The following is a 21,338-nucleotide window of genomic DNA, read 5'->3' as shown; positions in this document are numbered from 1 at the left end:
AGTCCCTCGTACCTTCTCACTTAGCTTACTGCTGCGACAACTTTCTAGGATTCTGCTCACATCCAGGTTCATTTCTCTTCAATCTTTTCTCTAAAGGTTGCAAACGATTTCTCCTAAGTACAACTGGGAGGACACCACTTTTCTGCTACAAGTCTCATTGCTTGCCTGACCTTTCCACCTTAATTTTTACCACTTTAGCTCTTTCTATTTTTTCACTATGAAATATTTGGACTTCCCCAAATGTGCCATGTTTTCTCCTGCCCTCTATATTTGTACATATGTCCCCTGTGTTTTGAAAATATATCCTTCTTCTTTTTTTCCTTTTGGCTCCACTGGGTCTTCACTGCAGCCCGAGGGTCAGTAATTGTGGTGTGTAGGTCTGTTTCCCCATGGCATGTGGGATTTTAATTCCCTAAACAGGAATTGAACCCAATTGGAAGGGGGATTCTTAATGACTGGACTACCAGGGAAGTCCCCCAAATGTACCCTTTTTTAATCTTGCAAACTTATTTATCCTTCCAGAGGGAAGCTAGGGTTAATCTTCTAGACCACCCCAGTTTGGGCTGGTAATCTTTCCTATGTCTTATAATCACACCTTACATTCATCTCTATCACAGCGCATGTTACACCACGTTGAAATATGCATTTACTTATCAGTCTTATCTATCAGATGTGAATTTCTTAGGGGAAGAGACCTTGAGTTATTTATCTGTGTATTCTCAGGGCTTGGCATGTCACTGCCTATTAAATGCTCAATAATTTTAAGAAAATGGCAAAAAGAAAAACAATTTTTTAGCATCTGTCAACTGCCTGCCAGCCATTCCAGTCACATCTGTCAGAAAGATGGAAGGAAAGGAAAAATATTACTTATTGATTGTCATTCACTCCTTCAATGTTTGGCGAGCACCTTCCATTTTCAGTCACTATGCTAGGCACTTTCACAAGATTAAATCATAGTCATGTGGACCCAGTGGGAGAGGGAGAGTGGGATGAATGGAGAAAATAGCATCAACATATATACACTATCATGTGTAAAATGGATAGTTGGTGAGAAGTTTCTGTATAACACTAGGAGCCCAGTCTGGCCCTCTGTGATCACCTAGAGGGGTGGGCTGGGGGAGAGGAAGGAGACTCAAGAGGGAGGGCATATATCTATAATTGAGCCTCTTCTTTGGGGGTGGTGGGGGGGATGGGGATGGGCAAGAATATCATTCCCTTCTCCAGGAGATCTTCCTGAGCCAGGGATCGAACCCAGATCTCCCACACTGTAGGTGGAAAGCTTTACCGCCTGAGCTACCAGGGAAGTCTCCCAAGGCCCTGGAAAGGGTTCCCCATATATCTATAATTATGGTTGATTTGAGTTGTTGTATGGCAGAAACCAACACAACATTGTAAATATTAAAAAACAAAAGAAAAAAAATCACTTTGTCAATTCAGTCACACTGTTCAGAAAGCTTTATTTACAGAAATTTTATGCAGAAGCATGGTTTTTAAAGTTAAGCTAAAGTTTTAAGTTCAAAGACTTGGCCATTCGGCTAATGTTGTTGGGCTTACAACTAGGCGACCTCATTTCAAAAACCATGTTGCTATCAGAGGTTCATATTTTTCCAACTCTACTTGAAAGACCTTTTTTTTTTTTTTAATGGCACTTACTGCTCAAGATGGAGGGCTAAGTACACATGTTTTTCTCCAGTGACTCTTGAGACATCGCTGAAATAGCAATATTTCAGTGGATTTATGTGGATGCACAAAAGGCATCCACATAACAGTGAAGTGAGTAGGAGGAGACAGAGGTCATCAGCCGATTGTGTCAGTTATAAACTCATTTCTCCTCCAAACCCACCTATGGTTGCCTGGCCTGTGGTCTAAAACATTGCCCCCTTGCCAGTGCCATGTTGTTAGACTTTATCACAGGGCACTGGGGTGACCCTGGAGGAGGAAGGGATATTTCCTCCTGAGGCCCAGCACTTCCCCACATTCTCCTGAGACTTCAAAATGCAGTTTTCCAGTGAGTTCCAACAGTGTGGAACCTCTGTACACATATGGCTTCCATCACCACCTCCTTGATGGCTTTGCAGTGAATTCTGAAACTCAGAAGTTTCCTGAGATGGCTTCCCCTGGCACCCTAAAAGGTGACTTTTCAGTAATACTTCCTGGTGTGGTACCTCAGTCGATTTCTTCACCATCCATTGGACCAAAAGCCATGCTCTCTCTAACCATATTGGGATCAAAGTCCTGGGGGAGGGGACCCTTTCCCAGATTGTTTCCTTCCCTGGGGGCTCCGCTTTGGCCCTGGGGTAGTGGCTGCTCCCTATGGCTCCTATTCCTGTTAACTTCCAAAGACAAGTAGGCATATCTATTGTGAAGAGCAACAGGGATATACCAGTAATCAGAATGCCTTGGCTCGCAGAGGTATTGGCAGGGGCTAACTGATCACAGTGTTTATAGGAACAAAAGAGATGGACATCTCATTAGAGGATTGTTTGTTCTATATGATAGAAAAAACTCTAGTCTGATAGTCTGATAGTTAAAAACCTGACTTGAGTCACCACAGTGGAGAGTCATGATCTCTTACTTGGTCTCTAGATCTAGGTCAGTTTATAGATCCAGAGCCCTTTGATTGAGAGGGGAGGTGGGTCCCCTTGACAAACAGCTCTGTGGGATTTTCAGAAGTACTTACTAGCATTTCCACATATACATACCATAAATCTTCTCCCCTAAAGTACTTGTGATCATATTTTAGGTTAGTGTTTATTGGAGAAAGACAATACCCAGACATCTCATGGATTACTGGACACTAGCTCTGGACTGATGCTGATTCCTAGGGACTCCAAACACCACTGTGCCTACTAGTCAAAGCAGGGGCTTAAGATGGTCAAATGACCAATGGAGTCCCTTGTGTGAGTTCAAGTGTGACTCATTGTAGGTATAGTTGGTCCACAGACTCACCCTGTTGTTATTTTCCTAGTTCTAAAAGTATAATTGCAATAGATATAACTATTAACCTGCAAAATTTTCACAGTGATTCTCTAATCCGTGTGTGGAGGACTAGTGGGATATATATACATATATATATATATATCCCATAAAATCTAAATGTGGGCAAAATAAAAATTTAGAATAATATTTAGGCATAATCTTAAGATAGATGAGATATTCTTAAGCACAGCATGAAACCCAGAACTTGTATATGAGAAAGATAAGTGGAAAAGATAAATGCATTTGGCTACATAACACTTTAACATTTTTGCCTGGCAAAAGGTACCATAAACAAAGTCAAAGACAAATGATATATTGGAGCAAATATGTATAGCATGTAAGATTGATAAAGTACAGAGAATGCCTATAAATTGATTTCTCCCCCAAACCCCAAAGAGTCCAATAGAATAATAGTAAAACTATGAATAGAAATTTACAGAAGAATATAATCAAATAAATAATCAATAAATGTGAGAAGATATCTAACTTCTAGTAGTGAAGAAAATTCCAATTTAAACAAGTCTGCAATAACATTATTAGTGTTAATAACATTATTAATGTGCCTCAAAAGAGCTTTGGACTTCCTGGTGGTCCAGTGGTTACAACACTGTGCTTCCACTGCATGGGGTGGGGGTGGAGGGAAGGTGGTTAGGGGCCACAAGTTCAATTCCTGGTTGGGGAACTAAGATTTCACATGCCAAGCAGTGCTGCCAAAAAATAGAAGAAAAAAAATTAAAACTGGCAGCCTGTTTTCTACATTTTTGTTATTCTCTAGACTAGAAAATATACACAAAATATGATTACAAATATATAAAGTTTTGTTGTTGATGTTTGTTTATATAAAAATGGTATATATTTCTCTATAACTTGCTTTTCTCATTTGTTAATATGTAAGGATCATCCATTCAAGTAGATAAAACACATATGATTCATTCTTCTGAAAAGATGCATAATAATCTATTGAATGGATGTGCTATAATTTATCTAAATTTTCATCCATTTTTCATTGCATAGAGAGTAAAGTAGGTAATACAAAAAAGAATAAGAATTAGATTGACATCAGATTTCTTGTCAGGAATAATGGATGCTAGAAGACAAAGCATTTAAACAGGGATATTTCAACAGATAAAGTTTTATATTTCCTAAAGAAGATCCAGCAGTCATAAGCTTTTATGTTCCAAATACAATGGCAGCTTGATGACTTTTGCCAGGCCACATAACCTAGACATGGCCATACTGGGTTTGCACACTTTCTTTGAATTTCTATACACATTATTACCCAAATAGGAAAAATTTGAATAGCCAGTGTTACCAACAGTGAAGGAAATGGGCCCTTATGCACTGTTGTCTGGAGGGCAAAATGGTACAGACTTTTGAAAAGCAAAAGTTGTTTCCAACTCTCATTCAGAATAACCAGTCATCCCAGTGAAGGAGTCGAACAATGCAGTGTCAGAAGTATAGATAAGTATGTTATCAGCTGAAACATACTTTCCAGGTAGCACAGTGGTAAAGAATCTCCTGCCAATGCAGGAAACAAAAGAGATGCAGGTTCAATCCCTGGGTCGGGAAGATCCCCTGGAGTAGGAAATGGCAACCCACTCCAGTATTCTTGCCTGGAAAATTCCATGGATGGAGGAGCCTGGAGGACTGTAGTCTGTGGAATGGCAGAGAGTCAAACACAGCTGAGCACACACACACAACTAAAACACAGTTACTGTCATTACAAAGGTGCATCAGGTAAAATGGGGATTTATGAGGCATTGGTAAAACTGGGTAAAATGAGTCATTTATGTTGGTGGCTTGAACATCAAATGACACTCGATGTGGGTTGACATACCTTCTAAAATCTCCCGTGGGTGACCCATTCTCCTCCCCTAACTTTGCACCCATTCCCTCTTGGGGTTTTCCCACCATTGTAGGTCATATTACGCTGTGACCCGCACTTCAACCTCCCTTCCTCAGACCTCCAAAGATGAATGATCCGAGTGTTGGAGCCAGTAGTAGACAGATTCAGAAGGTTGACATTCTTGGGGTCTGGGCTATGTCCATTTGTATGATTTGTGCATAGAGGAAGTCTTTTCTCATGCCCTAATGACTCAACAAGAAGACTAAGAGGCAGAGGCGTATTCTGAAGGAGGAGGAGAGGGGAGGTGAGCAGAGGGGTTGGGGTTGAAGCTGGCTTTTAAGTATCTATGCCTATGGGAGACAGCGTCTGTGAATCTACAGAGAGGAGCTGCTGTGCTACAAAGCTCCCCGTCCATAAATCAGAGGAGGGTCATTAGGACCCACATCTCCGGAGAGGTTCTGGTCGCTCCAGAAAGGCACCTTACCTTCTAGGAAGGTCTGTGGGAATATCCCCCCAGGGCTGGGAGTGCAGACAGGAATTTTTCTCTGCTGACTTACTCCATCCTGCAAGATGCTGGGACTGAGCTTTGGGAGCACAGAGGTGAGGGATTTGCTCTGGTCACCACTGTGAATGAGCAGAATACAGTCAGGGAGGGGGTCCTCATAGTCCACCCAGCCTGCAGTAGAGGGGTGTGTGTGTGTGTGTGTGTGTGTGTGTGTGTGCATGTGTGTGTGTGTGTGTATGCCTGTGTCCTTCCAGGGACTCTGTTTTGGTCCTGCCTGGTTACCCTCTGGGTCTTAGGTATCCAAAGTATTAGATATTAGGTATCCAAGGGAATGCTGACTTTCCTCCTCCTTTCTTCCTTCCTCCCACTTTCTTTCTTCCCTCCTTCCTTTCCTTTCTTTCTTTTTAAATTGACATGCAGTTGATTTACAAACCTCTTTCATTTTCTTTTAATCCCTGAAGATAAAAAGCCAAATCTCCAGTCCAGGCTATAGAAGCCAATAGTCTCTGGTCAAGGAGGCACTCCTGGGTCAGCTACCCTTTACTTTCAGAGGCTCCAGGCTTTTCTCTCCTCGGAACACAAGGTCAGGCAGGGGCTTCACAGGATTCTTCTCTGGGGGAGAGGAAGCCTGATCGTAGCCCTTAGGGAACTCCCTCTAGAGTTTTCCTACTGATCCCCATGTCTAGAAAGTGTGGCTGTAGTTTGCAAACCTGATTAGGACCATGGTAATCATTCCGCAAATCTAAGAACAGGCCAGTTTTCATACAATTCAAGTATGCAACTTAGCCAAAGTCATCAAACTTAAAAAGCAGATTTTACTACTGGAACTTTAATGTGTTTGCCATTTGAAGATAAATGGTCTTTTAAAATCCCCTGTGGTAAGTGTTACAGGACTTTTTCTTTAAAGAAGGTTTTTGTATTATAAAAGCAATACTTTTCTTAGTAATCTAGCAAGAGAAGTAAAATAGAAAGTCAGGGAAAGAAAATACCTGAAACTCACCCGTCAAAGCTCCATCAGAAGAAAATTCCTTTTGATGCTTTGGTAAATTTCACTTCAAATTTATTGTTGATTTGCTAATTTCAATCATTTCTGCCTTTAACCTTCTTAATGTCTTTTATATTTTGAGTTTATTTGCTATCCTTTTAGTAGCTTACTTGGTGGAAAACATACTTTTATAATTTTTAGTCTTTCTTAAATTATTTCTAATTACTGTATCTGAAATTATATATCTATATGCTTTCTCCTGAGTAGTGTTTTGACCATATACAACACACTTAAAGAAATTTGGCATGTTCTCATTGCTCATTTCTAAATATTTATAATTCATGTTTTAATTTCCTCTTTAAGTGAAGAATTTTTGATAAGTGCATTTTGATAAAATTTGTTGTATTTAATTGTCTAATATAGCAGCCACACATGGCTAGCAAGCTCTTAAAATATGGTCAGTCCAAATTGAAATTTTAAGGATAAAATATACACTAGTTTCAAAGATTTAATGTGAAATTTTAATTATTTTTATATTGATTACATATTTAAATGGTAATATTTTTATACACTTGACTCAAATGAAGAAAATAAGGTTATAAATTAATACAACTGAATGAAAATATTATGAGTTACAACTGCAAGCCACATGTGTGATTTAAATTTCATCTGTTTATTTAATGTAGCTACTGGAAAAATTAAAATCACATATGTGGTTTGCATTTGTAACTCATAACTTTTCTATTCAATTGTGTTAATCTATAGCCTTACCTTTTTTTTGAACTATTCAGAGGCAGGTGTATTAAATTCATCTACCAAGATTGGGATTTGACAATCCTGAAGTTACACTGTTACGTCTCAAAAGATTCATGACACACTATCTTGGTGGAGTGTACCTTTTATCAATATAAAAATCCGTATCCTTATTTGCCCTTTTTAATGTTTTTTTGCCTTAAATTCTCTTTTGCTCCAATTTTAACGTTTCTACATTTGTTTTCTTTTGGTTAACATTTTGCATAGTATCTTTTATTTTCAAATGTCCTGCATCGTTTTGTCTTCAGTGTATCTTTTGTAAACTGTATACAACTATTTTTTAAAATACAATTTGAAACTTTTTAATATATTAATTTAATTCATTCGCTTTTGTTGTGATTATTAGTATTTCACAAATGGCCCCTGAAAAGTGACTGTGTGTTTCTAATTCTGGGGGCACTGTTATCTCTTTGCTGACTTATGATGTGTGGAATCAATGGCCTTCCATTCTTCTCATCCTTACTCCGGTGGGAGTGAACACCTTTATTCTCAGCTGTCTGACGGAAGGATGGAGACTGAAGAGGCCTCCTTCTAGGGGAGCATCTGCAAAGAGCTATCCCACCGCGGTCCCCTCCTGCTGCCTCTCTACATTCGCTGGCTCATGGCTCAGAGCTCCATAGCTCTTCTCACCTTTTGACACTGTGCCTCTTCCAGGACTGGGGCATATGGTTTCACCTTTTAAGATGACTCCACTCCTTACAAATTCTAGTTCCTCAAGGACACCACTTAATGTTTTCATGGGCTGCTATTGATTTGTTTCCTTTTCCTTTCCTTTTTTTTCTTTTAATCGTTTTCACAGTGATATAGTGTGGAGAGACAGGTAAAAGTATGACTTCATTTATCATCTTTATCTCAATGTGGTATATTCAAGTTCTGCTTTTTTTCTCTATGTATTTCTTATTTTGGTCTAATATTTGCATATTTAATTTTGTGTCCTGATTTTCCAACAAATATTTTAACTTAAGTAATTGCCCTGCACTATTATAAACTACTTAAAAACTTCATTTTTAATGTCTGTATAATAGCCCATCAAGGAAAGCTTTCTAGCATTTCCCTGTTATTAGGAATTTAGATTATTTCTATTTCTCTGCTCTTACAAAGTTACTTGTACATATGGCTCTATCTTATATTTTGAAGTGTAGACTTGGGTGGAGTACTGTGGTTCTTATAGATTGTTAGCTTAGGTCATTCCAGGTTTACTCTAGTTTTAGTAGAACAATATATGTGCTTAGCATATACAAAGTTTTCTGTGCTATTGCAATTCTTTGAGATTATATGTCCCTGAAAACCAGAAGACTAGGGCAACACTTCAATGGAATATATATCTGGATTTAGGATATAGTATCCATATGTGGATGCCCATAGATGCTGGTGGAATATTCTTTGCTGTTGTCACTCTCAGAAGGGTGAGTTATAGCAAAGTTGACCACATTTTCTGGGCCACAACAGGAACACACCTCATATATTGCCCTGGTCTGACAAATGTTTTACATCTATACTATTCAATATGACAGTCGTTAACCACATGTGGTTACTGAGCACTTGAAATGTGACCAGTTTGAGTTGAGAACTGCTGTAAGTATAAAGTACACATTGGATTTCAAAGACTTGGTACGAAAGAAAAAGTTGAAATACATCATTAATAACTGTATACATTGATTCCATGCCGAAATGATGATATGTGCCTTATATTGTACTTCTGTTGGACAGTACTGCTTTATTTCACTGCTCTAAGACCCCTTAGAAGATCAGGGATGTATGGGAGCACAGATATAGATGATTCTTACCTCCTCTCGCTGTAACACTTTATTACTAATTTCCTGAGACTCCCAGTCCACACTGCAGAGGCACCATCTCTTTACCCCTATCAGCAGCTGCTCCTCTGTTATCCTTTAACTGGAGCATTTGAAAATTTAAGAATCTAAGGATCATGCTTTCCCACCTGCTCTCTACTTCCTAGCACTCCTGCCTGCTGAAGGTCATTGCAGCAGGTTCACAGGGACAAAGGTAAGGTGCTGAAGAGCATTCTAAGTCTTTCTCCCCAAGGCAAACAAGTTTGGAATAACTTTGAAATCAAGAGCTTTAGCTTAAAACTTCACATTTGTATAAAGTTCTTATGTAGGAACATATAGCTTTGTCCATTTATTCATCCACTCAACAAATATTTATTGAGGGCTTACTATCACTCAATACTGTCAGTCACTGTTCTGGACTCTTGAGCTACATCAGTGAACAAGACAGAGATCAGTGCTCTTCTGGAGCTTATAGTCTTGGCAGTAGGTATGGGCAATACACGAGAGACATTATAAATAGTAAATGACATAGTATGTTGGAAGGCATTAAGTATGGTAGAAAAGTCAAGAGGGATCCAGAGTGCTGGAAGGAGAGGGGAGTAGAGAGTGGCTAGGTTGGGCTTCGTTGAGATCAGGGATGTATGGGACAATGGACTTGACATTTAAGCAAAGTCTTGAAGAAGGAGGAGGTGATATATATGTGGCTACCTGAGAGAAACTCATTTTAGCAGAGGAAAGAGTCAGTGCAGAAGCCTAAAGGCAGGAGTGTGCTCGGCATGTTCGAGGAACCCAAGAAGGCCAGTGTGGCTAGGAGGAGAGCAGTAGCAAGATCAGCACACATCATTCACAGCCTTCTGGGTCATGGTAGGTTTCCCTGGTGGCTCAGCAGTAAAGAATCTGCTCACCTGACGACACAGGAGACTTGGGTTCGATCCCTGGGTCAGGAAGACCCCCTAGAAAAGGAAATGGCAACCCATTCTAGTATTCTTGCCTGGGAAATCCCATGGACTGGTGGGCTCTAGTTCATGGGGTTGCAAAGAGTCAAACCCAGCTTAGCAACTAAACAGCAAGGTCATGGTAAAGATTTGGGTTTTGCTATGATCTGAATGTTTATGGCCCCTGCCAATTTCATATACTGAAATCCTAAACCTTGAGTTGATGGTATTGGGAGGTGGGATATTGGGATGTGCCTAGGTCATGAGGGTGGACATGAATAACAGGATTAGTGCCCTCATAGCAGAGACCTGAGAAAGCTCCCTCACCCTTTCCCCTGAGTGAGGTCAGAGCAAGAAGCAGCTGGCTGTGAACCAGAAAGCAACCCTTTACCAAAAAACAAATTTTCCAATACCTTGATCTCAGATTTCCCAGCCTCCAGAATTGTGAGAAATTAATTTCTGTTCTTTATATGTTACTAGTCTATGATCCTTTTATTATAGCAACCCCAACAGACTAAGATGGGCCTATACTCTGCATGCTATGAGGAGTCACCACAAGTTTTTTAAGTAGAGGAGACACCTGCTCTGGCTGACATGTTAAAGGATCACTCAGACTTCTGTGTCAAGGTCAGATTTTAGGCAGGCAAAGATGGAAGCAGGGATAGAGATGGTGGTGGCTCCCACCACCAATGGCAGTGCAAGTGGTGACAACGTTACATTTTGGTGTACAGTGACAGAGAACCATCAGGATTTTCTGAGAGAGCAGCTGTGAAGTCTGACACAGAGGAATCAAGGATGACTCCAAAGTCTTAAGTCCAGGCAGTTGAAGAGGTGGGATTGCCATCATCTTTCCGAGGTTGAGCATCTGTCTTAAATGCTCCCATTTCCCAGGGGGCAAAGTAAGAAGATAGACCAGGTGCTTTGGACTCTGACCTGACCTGGATTTGAATCTGGGCTCCAAATTTGTGTCCCTGAGCAATTTGTGACTTTATGTAACCACCTCTGTAGAATATTATAATAGTTGGATAGTAATACCTTTGTGATAGAGTAGATGATAAAACAGTGGAAGGCTTGGTATATATAGTAGGTGCTCAGTAAAAGCTAATATCTCTTTTCTGCTGAGACAGATTCAGAGGCAGGGATGCTGGAGAATGAATTTTATGTCTTTTGATCAGGATCCCAGGAGGAGGTAAGGATGGGGCTAAAGCTGTCACAGCCATCTCTGCCCACAAGGTCAGATTAGCCATCCCCTGGCATCTGGCCCAGGACACAGTCCCCCTGGTAGGCAGCAGCTGGCAGGAGCAGAACGTGGATGGGGCAGCGGCAGCGCTGCAGGTGGAGGGGCCGAGTGTGATGCACACCCTGTGTGCCATGTGGGAGAAGGCTGAGGACAGAGAGCGGCTGGTGGCCATGGTGATGGACCAGGGATGGGGGTGGTACGGGTGCAGAGATGAGAACATGCATGCCCAGCCTAGGGAAGTCAAAATTCTGCTTTCCTTAACATAATTTAGGGTATTTCACATGTGTCAGACGTATACCAACACCCCATCACACTAGTCTCTGAGGTGCTCAATGTTGCTATAACTGCTTCACGGTGGGAAACACACCTTAAGTGTCAGGGATGACACTGAGGTCTGCCTCACTCCAAAACCCACATTCTTAACCAAGACGGTGGCTCTGTGCCTGGCAAGGCCCTGCAGGGTACAAATGCCCGAAGCCTAGAGAAGCTGGGACGATGCCCGGAGCAGGAGCTGCTCCGTGGACTGCAGCAGGAGAGATGCCAGACTGGGGAGCCCACCGTGGTCACGGTGGGAGGGGATGCTGTTTGTGGGGGCTCATAGGGAAACAGTCATTTTTGAAGAGTTTTGAAGGGGTGTGGGAATCAGCCAGATAAATTTTCCAGAGAAGAGACTCTAGGTATATGGGACTTAGAGTGAAGATTTCCAGAAATGAGGGGAAGCTAAGAAGATGGGTTTGCCTGGGCATATAAAGGGTGAAAGGAGAGAGTCCAACAGGGCTGGGAGCTGAGTTCAGGTCAAGTGTAGTGTTCTAACTTGGGCACCGTCCAGTTTTCTCCCAGAGGGTCTTCGGATGAGAGAAACCCAGCAGGAGGTCACAGTGAAGTGGGCAGCAAACGGTCAGTGTTCCAGGATCCACTTGCATCGGCCAAGGCCTCCTGGGTAACTAGGGAGGGAGGGAGGACACTTCTCTTTCTTTGAATGATTAAAATCAATGATTTTATTGGGGTGATAAGTTACTAGAAAGTTAACTGGCATAGGCAAAGGGCAGAAACACGTCAGAAATCAAGTGCGTTGGTAGAGGAGAGTACTTTCTGTCAGACAAATATTCGGATCCAGGGTTTCCAGACTTCTCCAAGGCTGGATTTCTCATGGGTCACTTTCCCTTCAAAGATTCTGGAGACCAAGTTCAACAGGATTCCTTCACCTACCAAACAAGAGTCCTTGGGTCATCTGTCAGCCAAGGCATGCAGTGGAAATACGATCTGTCTTTCAGATTCCTCAGTAGGATTAGGAAGTCTCTTCTGCCTTGTGTTGCCAGACTCCTTGCTCTTGTTCCTCTTGTCCATGTACTCATTCTTCAAGTATTTTCTCATCTCCTGGTCAAGATCAAATGACCAGAAATTTTCAGAATGTTGGTGACATTCCTTAAGCAAGTTGATTAAGACATTGTACTCTTCATTGTGTAAGGGGCAGATACGTCAGGATGCATCTTTAGGAAAAGGAGATGGAGCACAGCAGAGCAACACAAATCCTGCCCACACCTGGACAGCAAAGAATGGTATCCACCAGCAAAGGCTGGTGGTCTGGGTGCCGGAGCAGGGCCAGCTCCGGGTGGTGAGGGCTCTGTGCCCTCTACTCCTGATCCCTCTTGACCAGCCCTGGGAGGGGGTATTTGATCCACAGTTTTGTCTCTTCCTCACCCTCTGTGCTACCCTCTGTCTCCCCCTAGGCGCTAGAGTGCCAGGGGCATCAACTTCCTGGTGTGAGTGCTGTGGGCAACCCCCTGGTGGGGAGCTCCCTGGAGCAGTGAGCAGGTGGGGGCAAGATGAGGCTTGGGAAGCACAGAGCTGTGAGGTTCTCCCAAATCTACTCACACTTCTGCACATGTTCCCAGGTGCTCCTGTTTACCTTGCAGCCACAGCCTCCGGTCCCATTGGGTAGAGCACACCTAGGTCAGTCTGCATGGTGGCCAGATACACTGCAGACCTCCCCTACTCCAGCCCGACTCGAAGCCCCAGATGTGAGGGACACACCCCCTCAGGGCCTGGTCCTCTCTCTGGCTCAGAAACCCAAGGCTGTTGCAGTCTGGACTCACTGGCACCCACTCTGATCCTTCCAGTCTGGCTGCCTCGTGCCTGTGTGTGCGCTAAGTCGCTTCAGTCGTGTCCAGCTCTTTGCGACCTCGTAGACTGTAGCCCACCAGGTTCCTCTGTCCATGGGATTCTCCGGGCAAGAATACTGGAGTGGGTTGCCATTTCCTCCTCCAGGGGATCTTCCTGACCCAGCAATCGAATCCACATCTCCTGCATTAACAGGCGGGTTCTTTATCACTAGCGCCAACCATGCCTCACCTGTCCCCAGACAGTTGAGAAAAGGAGCTCTTGCCCACCATCTCAGATGGGATCTACCAAGCACTGCCGGGCAGTGCCGGGCTGCCTCTGCAGAACCCCTGCCCCGACTGTTCGGAGGGCACATCCTGACCCCTCCCCCGCATGGACAGAGGGGGATCCTGTGTCAGGGTGGGCCGTTCCCTCTGTGGGGCGTCTTCTTCCACTCACCACCCCCACCCTTCTCTTCTGGCAGACCCTGCCGCACTCTCTTTCTCTGGTTCTCACGTTGCTGGCCTTCTCAGCCAAGTACCTCTCCCTCCCTCCTTTGCCCAGCCTCAGGCTTCTCTAGGAAACACACATTTCAGCATCTGCTCCTGCAACAGCACTGCTGTTTACCCTGTGTGAATCCTCACCTCTCCTCATTAACACAGGCACCGACCCCAGCTTCCCTAAAGTCCTCTCCTGATACTATCTTCCTTGAACTGGTTTTCTGGAGGGTTGTGCCCTGAGGAGAGTCTATGAGTGAAGGGCAGTGAAGGCTTCATGAACCAAGTGCTCCTGGTGGGTGGGCAGATCCCTCGGACCCTCCTCTGCCCTCTGGGAGACGTGCACCCACACCCCCGCTCCCCACCACGGGACTCCAGCAAGCGGCAGTGGCTGCCTCCTCACCCGGTTCTGATGGCAAATCCTGGATGTGAATGTGAGGACCCAGTCCTGCTGACGCTGCCCCACGTGCAGGATGAGGAGGGCAGGGAGGCCGGTGGAGTTGGGGCGACTCTGCCTTGCTCGCCTCCATGCCAAGGGGACACTTGGGGAAGGAGTTCAAAGTGGAATATCCTAAGGAAAGCAGGTAGAAGGAGTGTGATCCAGATGCCAGAGTCTGTCCCCTGTCACCTCCTGATCCACCGCTGCAGGCTGTTTGGTCCTGGGGGAATGTGGCTGACGCAATAAGAGGGACCACTTGGAGAGAATGAGGCCAGCAGACTCCACACCCTCAAGGATCCCCGTTAGCCCCTGATGGGCTCTGTCCTTTCAGCATGGCAGGGCAGGTGCCCAGCACAGGGCCAGGTGGTGTCATCCAGCGAGCCCAACCCCTCCACCTGAGGCCAGAGGAAGCCCCCTCCCCTGCCTGCCTCTGGGGTCTCTTGTAGCTGAGCTTCTCCCCCTTTTGCTTTTCATCTCTTCTCATCTGAATCAGAAACAGTTCCAGGTTTCCAATTCAGGTGACTCTAAATGCATTTCCCCACTATGGGTGTGGCCATCTCCAGGCTGCACTTTCTGACCTCTGCCTCCAGGCTCCCAGACTGTCCTCCAGAGACCCAGCTGCTAACTGGTCCCACCCTTGTGGCTGGTTCAGGGGACTCCTGGGCTTTCCCAGCAGGAGAGGCTGTGTCAGCACCCCCAACATCCCCAAAGGTTTTACTTCTACCTGGAGACTCCCAGCTCCATCCCCACTTTCCCTCTTCTTATAGCTCAGCTCTGTCTCCTCATCAGAAGCCCGAGTTCTGGGAACATCTGGCTTCTCAGTTGGGTTCCCCTTCCTCCTCATCACTCCTGTCTGTCTCCTCACAGGGGAGGCTCTGGGGTGCTGATTGCCACTGCTGCCGTCTATGTATCTCACACAGTGAGTGGGGAGCTTTGGAAGAGGGCAGAGGAGTGGATTCCAGGGTGTCAGGGAAGTGGATACTGATCCTGTGTGATTAAAAAAAAAAATTCGTGTGTGCAACACTGAACATCTGTCTGCTCTACATTTAAAATCACACTCATTGCCTTTATCTCATTCAATCCCCACATCCTTAGGACCACCGTGGATGGTTGTACAGATTGTTCACTGTGCAAAGTCACCAGGTCCAGGGACAAATGAGAGCTGAGATCCAGTCCATGCTCTGCCTGCCAAGCCACGGACCCTGGAGAGACACTCTGTTCTAAAGGAAGCGGGCGTCTTGAACATGCATTCACCAGGTCAGGCACCAGAGAGGCTGTATAGGCTCAGAGGACGGCGCTTTCAAAAATTCACACCAGGGGGCAGTATAGACTATCTGGTGTTCCCTATGTGGCATTCCTGTGACTATAAAATGGAGAGCTTATAAATTGAGACCTAGAGATCTTAAGTGACTTTCTCAAGGTCGACCAGGTCATTGTAGGGCAGAGGTCTGGCCTTGGGTTCTTCAGTCCCATTTCCTGACCCTGCACCTAAGTTCTTCTCTCTGGGTCGAGCATTCGCAAACATAACCTCTGCCTCCGTGACTTCTCATTAAGCCTAGGCTTCATTCTGCTCCTGCTCCGATTTTGTTCCTTGGTAATTCCAAGGGGTGGAATAGGAGCATGAGTTGGGTCTAAGAGTGAACAGATTCATCCTCCACAGCCCTGGCGCCCAGGAGGAGCCCCTGCCCTCACCAAGAGAGTGCATGCATGCGTCACAAGTTGCTTCAGACTCTTTGCGACCCTACTGACTGTAGCCCGCTAAGCTCCTCTGTCCATGGAATACTCCAGGCAAGAATACTGGAGTGAGTTGCCATTCCCTTCTCCAGGGAATCTTCTCTACTCAGGGATCAATCGGAGCCTCCTGCAGCTCCAGCATCGCAGGCAGTTTCTTTACTGCTGAGCCACTGGGGAAGCCCCACCAAGAGAATACTTTTTAGTTTCTTTTCCTCTTAGATGCTGGATCTATACCACTAGCAAACTGCCTTGCTGGGACTTACCAAGTCCTTGGCCTTGGAGCTGGCATCACAGGGCATCTGGGTACATGGCGTGTCTCCAGGACTCATCAAAACCAGCTAAGAAGTGGTTAGAATTCAGCAACTGCTAGCTACTCACACATCAACTACCCTGTGTTTCCTGAGCCCGTCAAGCCTCTCAGGGCTCGGAGACCAGCAGCCTCTCACTTCTCTGTAGCAGAATCAGGGTTCTGTCCTCTGTGAGAAGATCCCCAGCCCCAGTCCTAAGCAGAACCATCTTTCCCCAAAGACATACATCTGCGAAGAGCAGCATCTCTTTCCCTTCACAATCCTATCTAGCACTGACTCTCTGAATTTTTTCAGTGTGAATATAATCAAGCTGTACAAACTCTAAAAAAATTTCTGTGGATGGTAGAGGTGGGAGGCCTCCCCAGAACACAGACTGCATCCTGATTTATTGGTAATTCCTCTCACTGAGTCTGGGGTTGTGCAGCCCAGGAGCTGGAATCTAGAGGACAGGAGGAGGCTGGGAGGTGGGAACCAGGGATGGAGGTATACTGGGCCCTCCAGCAAGGTCAGCAGGGCCAGAGGTCAGAGTTCATTAGCACATGAAACATGAGACCATAGTTCTGTCCTCCTTTCACACAGGGCGGGGCAGCCAGAGGACTGTGGACACTCTGTTCTTCCTGTGTTCTCCAGACGCCAGCTACATACATCACTGTGGAGAACGATGTGGTGACTGGGTTTTCCTTGAGGCTCTGATGTCCACCAAGAGGACTGGAGGCTGTCGCTCTGGGTATAGATATTGCAGTTCACCCAGGGAACCAGATGATGATTGGATAAGAGAACAAAGGTTGGGCTTCTTGGAGGTGTTGTAGATGAGTTCTAAGACAAATTTAGAGTAAGGAGGTGGTGGGATAGAGTTGCTGCTGAGCAATTGCTGAGCTGAAGTCTGTGTTTGATCTTTTTTTTTTTTAACTGGCAATGAACTTGTTTCAAAACTTCTAACCTTACTTCCCTGTGAAGCTGGCAGATAGGGGCAGCTGCTTGGCCTCCAAATGGCATCTCTACATTAGTGCTGCATCTCTTTACCCCTGCCTCCTTCCTCAGGAGATGGCCCTCCGTGTTTGCCACCAGCCTTCGAGCATCCTGAGATGCTAGAAAAGACAAAGTCTTTTTCTGGGGAGTTAGGGAAGTGGTATTAAATGTCAGGGCTTCCCTGGTGGCTCAGCGGCAAAAGAATCTGCCTGCCAATGCAGGAGACGTGGCTTTGGTCCCTGGGTTGGGAAGATCACCTGGAGAAGAAAGTGGCAACCCACTCTAGTATTCTTGCCTGGGAAATCCCATGGACAGAGGAGCCTGGCGGGCTACAGTCTGTGGGGTCTCAAAGAGGCGGACACGACTCAGCAGCTGAGCACAACACCACCACCAACAATTAAAAACATCATGCCCAGTGGCCCAGGAGCACACCCAAGGGCCAACCCTCAGGAGACCGGGGCTCCAAGAACAGATTCGTCTTCTCTTAGTTGTCTGCCTCCCCGCCTCCCTGCCTGGGAGCATGGAAATAAATGGGATTAGGAGTGGACCATCTGCTAAGAGTCCCTCCTCTGCCACTGTCTTTACTTTTTCTGGTCCTCATTTTCCTCAGCTATTAAGTAAGGAGTCGGATTAGTAACCCCACCCCCTCCCTCTCTGCTTTCGGTGAGATTCACTCTGTCTCCTGACCCTCTAGCCTCCAGGTCCGGACGGTGCTGGTGGCTCCGGCTCCCCTCCGCATGTGTCACTCTTGTCACCGCCACAAGGTGACGGCCTCTCTGATAAATAGCTTCCTCTCAGGGGCACAGGAAGCTGGGGCCATCTGGGGCCCTGAAGGGGCGGTGTCTCAGACAGACCCCAAGCTTCACCCCACACAGGGGGCGCCCTTCCAGTCCAACGGCTGTTACACTCTAGTCCTCGTCCATGTCCTCTGGGCTCACGGCACCACCTTCCTCAACACCGAGCCATGACCCCACCACCCTTCCCTCACACCCCCTCCACAGCTGGCCCAGGTCCCCGGGTCCCTCACCAGTTCTCCCCAATGGGGTTTTGAAAACTAGCACCACTCTTTCCCTACAGTTTCACCTTTATCCACCCTGAGCAAGGACCTTGCTGCCCACTTCACAGAGAGGACAGTGGCAATCAGATGGTTTTCATCACCCTTCCCCGCTCTGGCCTTACAATGAATTGCATTGTTTCTACTCCTCCCTGAAAGCCTGCACATCACATCAGTGAAGGAGGTGAGTCTTTTGTCTCCAGGGAACTCCTTCCCCATCCACTCGGGATCTCATCCACTCGCACCTCATTCCTTGAACTTTCTTCTCTCTTATCCGCAGCATCAACCTCTCAGAGGTTTAAAGAAAAAACAAAACCATCCAACAAACAAAAACTCAAGCTCCTATCTCTGATTATTCTGGAGCCATCATATTATTTCACTCCTTCCCACGACAGTCCCTCTTCCCTGTTCTCTCCTTAGGTTTCTTCATCACCAGTGCACATGATGAGGTTTTCTTCTCTTGCCTTTTGGAGTGTTTAGGCATATGACAGGCAGACCCTTGCTGCTCTCCACATGTTCATATATGCAGCAAGGTCTTCAAGGATTCTTTTCTGGTAACAGAGGTAAGCCTCTAAGTCTGTTCCTATCTTACTTTAAAAAAAAAAAAATTCTTTTCTGTCTCAGAAATTGTTTGTCTCTGCAATGTGCCTGCGCTTGCAGCCTTCACTGCCTGCCCAACGACCTATTCTGTCATTTCAATGGGTCTCTGGGGGTTGGAGCTGGGGGGAGATATCTACCATGGGTTTCCTTTCTGGTTCTGGAAACAAGTTAGTGTCTTCAGGTGTCATCTTCCACATAAGCTTCCTGGACACACTCATGACCTTTCTCAAGCGAGGTGAAAGTGTGCTGCCCCCTTGAACGGCTCACAGTGGAGCTGAATGGGCTCTCTCTGCCTCACGTTTTGGGACTTTGGTGGTCCATCCTCATGCTTCAACCAAGCACCGTAGTTTCCTCCACTCTTCCCCTGGTTCTCAAAGTGGTGATCTTTATTCCACGGCACCAGTCAGGAAGCATTTGACCACCATGTAAGGAGCCATGCCTGGATCTGAGAGGTGGAAAGCCCCACACCCATCTGGGGGATGTGGGAGTTTTCAATATTGGAATCCCTACAGTAAGGCCTCCAAAATGTGGATGAGATTTCCAAGCTATTTATATGTGTGTGTGTAGAAGAAGGGTCATTAACAAGTGTCACAAATCACTATTTCTTTGACTCCACCCCATCAGCTCCCAAGGAACTCCATAGACTTTTCCAAGAGGGAACTTTCTCTGCACATTCTTGGTTCTGCTCATAAAAAAGACACTTTGTGCAATAGCTCAGCCCTTTCAAAAGTGTTGCCTTTGCTCTGCATGGTTGCCTTATTCACGTCTCCCTGTCAGCTGAGGCTTCCCAGGTGGAGCTAGTGATAAAGAATCTGCCTGCCAACGCAGGAGATGTGACTTCAATACCCTGGGGGAGAAAATGGCAACCCACTCTAGTATTGTTGCTGAGAGAATCCCATGGACAGAGGAGCCTGGCGGGCTACAGTCCATGGGGTCGAAAAAGAGTTGGTGTCTGAGCACAAGGTAAGCTGAGGAGTGGATAAACAGATTGGTCCACTTTACCGATGGGGGCTTACAAAGGCAAGGCTCTGTTCCCTGTCTCTTCCCCTTGGGCCACTGCACTTAGGTGTGGTGGGCTCAGATGACCTTTCTAGTCTCTAGTATGCAAGGCTTCCTTTTGTCCAACTAAGCCAGGGCTCTGCTCTGAGTTGAAGACGTTTGACCTGAAATTTGCTGGACACATTGGGTCAGCTCTACCCTGCCTGTTACTTTTCATTTAGAGTGGAGGTAGTGGAAAGGCCCATTCTTCAATTTAGCATTAACAGCATGAAGGTGATGCTAAATGTGACTCCATCTGTCCCCTTCCATGTAATTCTCAGAGCTCAGTAGGGAAGGAGGTGAGTGATAAGCTCCTTCCATGACTGTCCCATGACAGGAAACATCTTGTTTCTCTCCGCTTTCCTTTAACGTGGTGAGAACTCTGGCTCTGCCAAGCTTGTCTAAAGGATGAAACCCCCGCTAGTGCCACCACTGCCTGCCCCCACAGATGTCCGCACAGATGCAGAGTATGCATGTCTGTGCTAAGTGTGCCTGTGTGCTAAGTCGCGTCAGTCACATCTGACTCTGTATGACCCTTTGGACTGCAGCCCGCCAGGCTCCTCTGTCCGTGAGATTCTCCAGGCAAAAATATTGGAGTGGGTTGCCATGCCCTCCTCCAGGGGATCTTCCTGACCCAGGAATTGAGCCTGCATCTCTTATGTCTCCCACATTGGCAGGCAGGTTCTTTACCACTAGCACCATAAATGTCCTACATCTCATTTGCTGCCAGACTGTCTCAGGCTATTTCATATTTCTGCAAAAGTCACAGGTCCTGACTGCTGTTGCCATGCACCCATTCTTGGGACGGTCTGTGTTCTCAGAGATACAATACTTCAGCGGTTTGTTTCTTTATTTCTTATCACATTACTTAAAAAATTTTATAACTTCACATACATCAACTATACCTCAATAATAAATAAATATTTTATAACTTCAGTTTTTGTAATCCCCCCTTAAGTAGTCAGGAGTCTTTGAGATCAAATTGGAGGAAAGCTAATGACTATGCCAGACAGGATCTCTGGGAAGTCAGGATTCTCCTAAGACTGATTGGGCATAACCATGGTTTGTTAGATAATGACGGGTGAGTGGGTCTGCTCCTTTCAGGCTGGCCTCCGAGCTTTTCCAGAATTATTAAGAAATGCCTGAATGTATCATTGCTTTTAGCAATAAGATGTCCCAGCTCCATCTTCATTTTCTTGTTCTGTGAGGCAGCACTTAGAGAAGCTGAGGTTCCTGTGGTGAATGAAATACAGTGAAATGCAATGTCATAAGATGTACACACCGCCACGTGTAAACACATGGTGCTGGGTAAAGTGAAATCTACATCACAATACGATTTATGTTAATTTAAAAAGCATGCACACAAAATGACAATGCTTATTTTAGTAAGAATGTGTATAAATCAAGTGTGTATACCTGTGAGGGGAGGAAAACTGGAGAGGAAGTTGGGGATAAAAAAGAATACATAAGTATAAAATAAGAGTGGAGACTTGGACACATCAG

At 45.5% G+C, this 21,338-nt stretch overlaps 1 pseudogene; it reads right to left on the bottom strand.

The window, feature by feature from the left end:
• Positions 1–12,323: 12,323 nt before the first annotated feature.
• Positions 12,324–12,586, bottom strand: LOC136172518 (COX assembly mitochondrial protein 2 homolog pseudogene; annotated as a pseudogene).
• Between the last annotated feature and the right edge of the window lie 8,752 nt (positions 12,587–21,338).

This window comes from Muntiacus reevesi, chromosome 7, assembly GCF_963930625.1.
Source record: "Muntiacus reevesi chromosome 7, mMunRee1.1, whole genome shotgun sequence".
NCBI classification, from domain to species: Eukaryota; Metazoa; Chordata; class Mammalia; order Artiodactyla; family Cervidae; genus Muntiacus; species Muntiacus reevesi.
This window is presented reverse-complemented; position numbering and strand designations above follow the sequence as displayed.